The 6,000-nt window shown below is 38.8% G+C and overlaps 1 long non-coding RNA gene across 1 annotated transcript in view; it reads left to right on the top strand.

Annotated features, from left to right (window-relative positions):
* The first annotated feature begins 863 nt into the window (after positions 1-863).
* The window catches only part of LOC126061441 (uncharacterized), a 136,937-nt gene continuing 131,800 nt past the window's right edge, over positions 864-6,000 (top strand). The window contains exon 1 of the long non-coding RNA XR_007513774.1: positions 864-1,099. This is a non-coding gene — a long non-coding RNA (uncharacterized LOC126061441). The remainder of the gene's footprint in view (positions 1,100-6,000) is intronic.

Raw genomic sequence — 6,000 nt, 5'->3', positions numbered from 1 at the left:
CGGGTCAGTGTTTTGTCCTTTTCAGCACAGGGTGGCTGTGAGTGGGCGCCGACTCAGTGGCATTTAAAAACATTTCCTGCTTTGTTGTTAAGTCGATAATAAGTATATATATATATATATAAAATACGCATGTACATATGTGTGTGTATATATATATAGCATCTACCGTAAAATAAATTGGCAATAAATATGACAGATAGTATAGAATGGATTTCAGCATTAGAATAAATTTCTCCCAGGCTCAAGTTCTGAATCTTTTTCTCTCTGTTCAGGTCAACCATTAAGAGTGCCTACCATATTCCAGGTTCTGATCTACATACTAAAGATAGATAAACCAGAGCTTCCTCCCTTAAGGAGCTCACAGATCAAGGAATAATTTGAAATTAAATCAGATATGTAAAAGCATATAGCTCAATGCCTGACGCATTGCTAGGACGGTTTACACAGCTCTGAGAATAGAACAAAGAGCCCAGGGAGATCATTAAGATACAGAAGGGACTGATGTGGCACTCAGCAAGAGAGGCTCTCCACAAGAACTGAACGTGGCAGGAATCAAATCGTGTTCTCAAAATCACAGTCGGAGAAGTTGAGAACAAGACAAATATTGTGAAATTAAAGCTAGGCATTGAAAACTCAAGTAAATTAATCACGCAGAATTAACATCAACCTCTCAATGGCAAGTTGTAAAAGACTCAGTATAGGATGTTAGTTCTTTTTGTTAAAGAGGCTTAAAGGAAGCTAAAACTGAACATTCGGGGCCATTAGTGAAGCATGTCTTGCCATCCTGGCTCTTGCACTGGGATGAACTGAAAGTGAAACTAACCGGAATGAAATCTCAGTAATCCACCTACTGACGTGAACGCATACATATGTTTATTTACAGCTGATCTGCAACAACTCTGAAAGTCAGCTGGCACGCGCTCTCCAGGCCCTACAACACCTCCTGAGATGTACTTAACCACCGCCCGTTATGGGTGACACGAAGAGCGGTAGAAGGGAAAGGGAAGCAGCTTAGAACTCTCCTCCGCCCTGTCTGCACCGTCTCCTGGGCCCTGCCGCCCACCTTTCCTGTTTCTTCCCCAGACTGAACGGTTCAAGGGTGTGTATTCGAAAAGGAAACGATATGCTGTGATAATATATGCACTTCATTCGTTCGAAAGTATTATATGAGTAACAAGTATATTCTCAGTATATTAAATCATGCTAATTCTATTTTTAAAAACAAACGATACTGTCAGCAAATGGTTTTCACAAGCTATCTTAAGGCCTCTTCTAGCCTTAACACCCTATGATGCTGGAGCCAAGATTTCTTCGGGGCAATTAATTTGACCTAAAGGGAAATTTTATTCTATCTCCACTCCAAAGCTGATCACAAAACTTAAATATGTCTGCTTTTGTACAAAACTGTATTTGGCTCAGGGCAAATCTGTCACCAGTGTTCAAAACAACAGAACATGCATGAATAATTAATTTGATTATTATGGACTGTAAGGGCTCCAAATTTGTTATTTTTATTATTTACCTTTGATAACAATTCTTATAGTCACTGAGGTATAAATAAAATTAATATTTAGATATCAACCTAAAAATGTCTTAAGGTATATCTACCTTAAGCATCATTAAAATATTTTAAAATAAAAAAGGAAATTGAAATATTAAAAATGTAGACATAGGGTTTTAGGGATAATGAAATTCATTATTTTAGAATATTTTGATGTTTACTTAACTATATTTTTCCAAGATTTCCTATTTAGATATGAGATTTTCATAAATCTATAATGATAAAATTGATTCCGATGTTATTTAGGGAATGTTTTAACTCTGCTGGAAACCCTAGTGGCATAGTGGTTAAGTGCTACGGCTGCTAACCAAAGGGTCGGCAGCTGAAATCTGCCAGGTGCTCTTTGAAGTTGTATGGGGCAGTTCTACTCTGTCCTAAAGGGTCGCTGTGAGTCGAAATCGAGTCGACCGTACTGGGTCTGTTTTTTTGGTTTTTTATTCTGCCGAGTACTTGATTACTAGAAAAAAAAAGTTTCTTGTTGGATGATATTCATGTGGTTAAATGCTGAGAATTCTGAAATCTAGAAATGTCTGCCTAGAATATTTGATACATAAGAAGATACATATTTTGTTTAGCTATGGTTCAGTATAAGATGCTTCCTGTATTTTCTATTTCTAAATCATACAATTTACCTTTTTTGCTAACTAGTATTTATTATTTTGACTAACTCATTTGGAATGGCAATATTCCTTGACTTTTTAATTTAGCTAAATATGAGAATTCTCTAGGGCCTGAGAATATTGTGGTCAAAATTTGCTCAGAGAGAAAACATAAGAGAGCCCAGGGGAAACTTGAATCAGCAAACAAATCTCAAAATCTTTCAAAGAGGTGTTCATAACATTTGTTTACTTGGATCTATGAAAGAATACAGTCTCTATATTTTATAAAATACAATTTCCATGTCATGTAATTTTTTTTTTTTTTTTTTTTAGTGATATAGCATTGTCTGTATCACTTTTTGGTTGACAATACACTACTTGTGATGGTTAATGTTATGTGTCAACTTGGCTAGGCTATGATTTCCAGTGGTTTGGCAAACACTGGACTGTTTGCTTTTCCGTAAGGTACTGTGATCAGCCAATCAGCTGAAAGGGGAGTTTCCTTGGAGACATGGCCTGCCTTCAGTGTATAAATGGATGTTCTGGCAAAGCTCGCTCTCTCTGTCTCTCTAAATCCTGCACTCCTATCACCTGACCTCCAGTTCCTACGATGTAAACCTGCAGAAGTCTCCAGCCTGCCCCCTGACCTATGGATTTGGTACATGTCAGTCCCCACAATTGCGTGAGCCATTTCCTCGAAGTAGATCTCTCTATATGCAGTTCTCACTGGTTTTGCTCCTGTGGAGAACCCAGGCTAAGACCAGCATGTTCCTTCTCTTGTTTGATGCTGGTTTTATTTAATTTTATTATGTTTCTCCTTCCCTGTTCCTACTCATATTTGCTTCTCCTTCCTTCAGGGTATACCCCAGTGTGTTTTATGTCCTAGAAAATTTTTGTATCCTTGAAAAACTCGGTGTTCTTTTATATTCATGTATTTTTAATTTTCCCCAAATGATATCACATTATTTTTTTCTTTTATTTTTTCATTTAGCATGTTTCCAAGGTCTATCTTTGTGGCTTTAATTACATCTAGTTCATGAATTCTGATTACTTTATGACATTGTGTAATACGCATCATCACATTTTACCTTTCAATTATCTCAGTGATGGAAAACTAAGATGCCTTCAAGTACCCACTTCCACAATCATTGCTAAAATAAACTGTCTTAAATGTCTTCCTTTATGAACCATGTACAAGAATGTCTCTGGTTGTATTAATAGGAGTGGGATTTCTAAGCCATAGGGTATATGCATACCTACTTACCAATCTTGTATGTCTTTCCAAAATAGCAGCTCTTGGTTTTGTTGATTTCTCCTTTTTTTTTTTTTTTTTTTAACTTTTTTTGTTGTTCTCTATGTTATTGATTCTTCCTCCTTCTTTATTATTTCATTCCTTTTTTTTTTTTTTTTGTCTTCACCAGGGTTACTCTGTTGTTCCTTGTGTAGCTTCATGGGGTGAAACTCTTTGGTCATTTGTCCTAGTTTTCTAATAAAGGTATTGAAAACTATGAAGTTTCCACTAAGACTTGCTTTAATTGTGTTCCATAGAGTTTCCTATACAGTACTTTGTCTTTTATTTCTAAGTATTTCACAAGTACACTTGACTGTTTTCTCTTTCACCAAAGAGTCATTGTTAGTTGTTGAAGAGTCAATTCTGACTCATGATGACCCCATGTGTTCACAGTAGAACTGCTCCATAGGGTTTTCAAGGCCGTGACCTTTCAGAAGCAGATCTCCAGGCCTGTCTTCCAAGGCACCCCTGTGTGGGTTCAAAGCAGGCAACCTTTCAGCTAGTCATCAAGCACACTTAACTGTGTCACCCAGGCACTCTTAGTTAGTAATATGCTGTTTAGAATCTCCAAACACATGGGATTTTTTCAGGCATTCTTTTATGCCTGGCTCCATAGATGAGTAGGCTCAGTATGTTGAAGTAAGCTAAAAATAAACTGTAGCTACACTACAGGCCCACTCAGGCATGTCCCTGAAAGACATTGATGAGGGAAATTCCTCCTAGAAGATTCAAGAAAGCTGTCGCTGTCGAGTCAATTCCAACTCATAGCAACCCTATAGAGCAGCGTAGAACTGTCCCATAGGGTTTTCAAGGAACACCTGGTTGATTCAAACTGCTGGCCTTTTTCTTAGCAGCCGAACTCTTAAGCACTACGCCACCAGGGTTTCCCCAGAGGATTCAAGAAGCACATGAAAGTCACCATCTTTGTGTGAATAGAGAAGTGATTTGAAGCAAGACTAAAATTTATAAAACACCATTTCCAAGTCATATAATACATAGTTAATAGTGATATGGCACTATTTTTAAATGTCAGGTATGAAATAATTGTCAGCATCACCTTTTGGTTCATGGTACGTTACCTGTGATGGTTAGTGTCATATGTCAACTTGACTAAGCTATGATTCTCAGTGGTTTGGCAGACACTGGATTGGTTGCTCTTCTATAATGTAATCTTCCATAATGATTACATTGATCATCTTCCATGATGTGATCTGATGTAATTAGCCAGTCAGTTGAAAGGGGGCATTTCCTTGGAAGTGTGACCACTTGGCATAAATGTTGGGCAGGAGCCTAGAAAAAGCAAGATTGGAAAATCAGATACAAGAAAGACTATAGAAGAGACACGTGGATAAATTTTGGAAAGCAAACACAAAATGGAGAAGAAGAACTAAAATACCAGGTGTACAGATTAACTCACCTAGGAATGGTAGCTAGCTTCTGTCCTTGGCCATTCCAGCTCACAATGGGAGAGTAAAGGGTAGTCATGGCAGTGGGGCTGAGGCTATATATGGTCTCAACAGCATAGCTTCCTCCCACTAAGACTAATCTAACTACTGTTGCTGTTAATATCAGAGCTGCCAGCAGGAAAGACTGATGGCTGAACCCTCAAATGGTACTGTCACTCAAGGAGATGAATCAACAACCTGGTGGCAAGTTCGTACATTAGATTCTTTCTACAATGGGTGGGCAGTGATGAGTTCCCATACCTGACATAGGATCTATCAGAGATTGAATTATGTCCCCTCAAAAATGTGTGTATCAATTTGGCTGGGCTATGATTCCTGGTATTGTGTGATTTTCCTATATGTTGTAAATCCTGCCTCTATTATGTTAGTGAGGGAGGATGGGCAGCAGTTGTATTCGTGAGGCAGGACTCAGTCTACAAGATTGGGCTGCGTCTTGAGGCAATCTCTTGAGATATAAAAGAGAAAAACGAGCAGAGACAGGGGGACCTCGTACCACCAGGAAAGCAGTCCTGGGGGTAGACCTTGTCCTTTGGACCCTGGGCCTCTGCTCAGAGAAGCTCCTAGTTTGGGGGAAGATTGATGAGAATGCTGACAGAGAGAGAAAGCCTTCCCCTGGAGCTGATGCGCTGAATTTGGACATTTAGCCTACTCTACTGTGAGGAAATAAACTTGTCTTTGTTGAAGCCATTCACCTGCGGTATTTCTGTTGTAGCGGCACTAGATGATTAAGACAGGATCCTGCACAATACAGCACCAGATTAAGCGATCCATTATAGTAAAGGAGGCATTGCCATGTGTGGATGGCCAGGAGCCTGTTGCTCCATCATATACTGCATTACCCAAGTTAATCAGTCTGGTAGAATACTGAAGTGGCATCTTAACAAATGTAAATTACAGCATCGGCTTGTGGATGACACTTGGTGGCACTGGAGTGCTGTCCCCCCAGATTTGATATATACTTTGAACCTGTATATGCTATGACTGTGATAGTTAAATAGAAGTAGGAGTGGCTCTTCCCATCATCACTCACAATGAACCACGCTGAATATTTGTGCTTCACATCTGCAAAACTTGGTTTATGGT

This window comes from Elephas maximus, chromosome 18 (assembly GCF_024166365.1).
Source record: "Elephas maximus indicus isolate mEleMax1 chromosome 18, mEleMax1 primary haplotype, whole genome shotgun sequence".
In the NCBI taxonomy this organism is placed as follows: domain Eukaryota; kingdom Metazoa; phylum Chordata; class Mammalia; order Proboscidea; family Elephantidae; genus Elephas; species Elephas maximus.
Note: the sequence above shows the minus strand (reverse complement) of the source record. Positions and strands in the feature narration are given on the sequence as shown.